This window comes from Tiliqua scincoides, chromosome 11 (genome assembly GCF_035046505.1).
Source record: "Tiliqua scincoides isolate rTilSci1 chromosome 11, rTilSci1.hap2, whole genome shotgun sequence".
NCBI lineage: Eukaryota > Metazoa > Chordata > Lepidosauria > Squamata > Scincidae > Tiliqua > Tiliqua scincoides.
The window spans coordinates 9,800,951-9,802,224 of record NC_089831.1 but is presented as its reverse complement, the minus strand read 5'-3'; the positions used below and the strand labels follow the sequence as shown (position 1 = coordinate 9,802,224).

General features: G+C 47.9%; 1 pseudogene; it reads left to right on the top strand.

Annotated features, from left to right (window-relative positions):
- Nucleotides 1-507: 507 nt before the first annotated feature.
- Nucleotides 508-630, top strand: LOC136662944 (5S ribosomal RNA; annotated as a pseudogene).
- The last annotated feature ends 644 nt before the right edge of the window (nt 631-1,274 follow it).

The following is a 1,274-nucleotide window of genomic DNA, read 5'->3' as shown; positions in this document are numbered from 1 at the left end:
ACCACTGCTCTAAGGCATATGTGTTGGTGAATGGACCTCTTCAGCTGATGCACCGGAGCCTTGCAGTCTTTCCCAGATGCATGGCATGACTTCATATATCATCTCCAGGCTTCCAGGAACGCTGAGCAGAGCTTGGCTTCCCTGGGCTTTAACTGCCCAGCCATGCAACATAAAGGGAGTGCTGCTTGGGTAGTGTCATCCAAGCCTGGCCACTGAGATCAAACATTGCACATGCCTGATCTTGTCTGATCTTGGAAGCTAAGCAGGGTCAGGCCTGGTTAGTACTTGGATGGGAGACCGCCTGGGAATACCGGACGCTGTAGGCTTATACCATAGTCTTTCGAGACTGAAGGTTGCCAACCATCTCCCTATACTGAACACTATCTCCCGATCTTGTCTGATCTCGGAAGCTAAGCAGGGTCAGGCCTGGGTAGTACTTGGATGGGAGACTGCCTGGGAATACCGGGTGCTGTAGACTTATACCATAGTCTTTTGAGACTGAAGGTTGCCAACCATCTCCCTATACTGAACACTATCTCCCGATCTTGTCTGATCTCGGAAGCTAAGCAGGGTCAGGCCTGGTTAGTACTTGGATGGGAGACCGCCTGGGAATACCAGGTGCTGTAGACTTATACCATAGTCTTTCGAGACTGAAGGTTGCCAACCAACCCCCCCAACAATCCTGAATGTTCTTCCTGACACACTATAGTCATGAGTTTGCAGAAATGAGTCCTGCCATCTGGAAAGTTCTCGCTGAAAGCTCTTTTCCTGTTACTAGGAGTGAAGATTCAATGCAAAGACAAGTAGGGATGTTTCCCCGAGTTCAGTTCCTTGACTGTTCCACTGGATTCCTCTGTTCCTTGCTCAGGGATTGTGATTTACATATGAAATGCTGCAAATCCAAAGCAAAAACAAACAAACAAACAAACAAACAAAAACAACCAGCATTTTTCATGTGATCATATGAATCAAGGGTCTTTATGGGCAGTGGTTCACATGTTACGTGCATGCACATGTCCGTGTTGATGAAATGCAGCACCAAGCGAGTGCTGAAACACCCATGCATATAAACACATCAAGCTTACTTAGTTTGCACTGTTTTGTTAGTGATGCAATTGGCTAGGACTGTTGCTTGGGCCCCAAGCCACTTAGAGTGTGGGTAACTTTGGAGACAGGCAGGCTGCAGGCCAGAGACAGAAGGTTGGAGCCATGCATGAAACAGGTGGGTGGGGGATAAAGTGGAAGTAAGTTGGAAGAAAGTTGGATGGAAGACC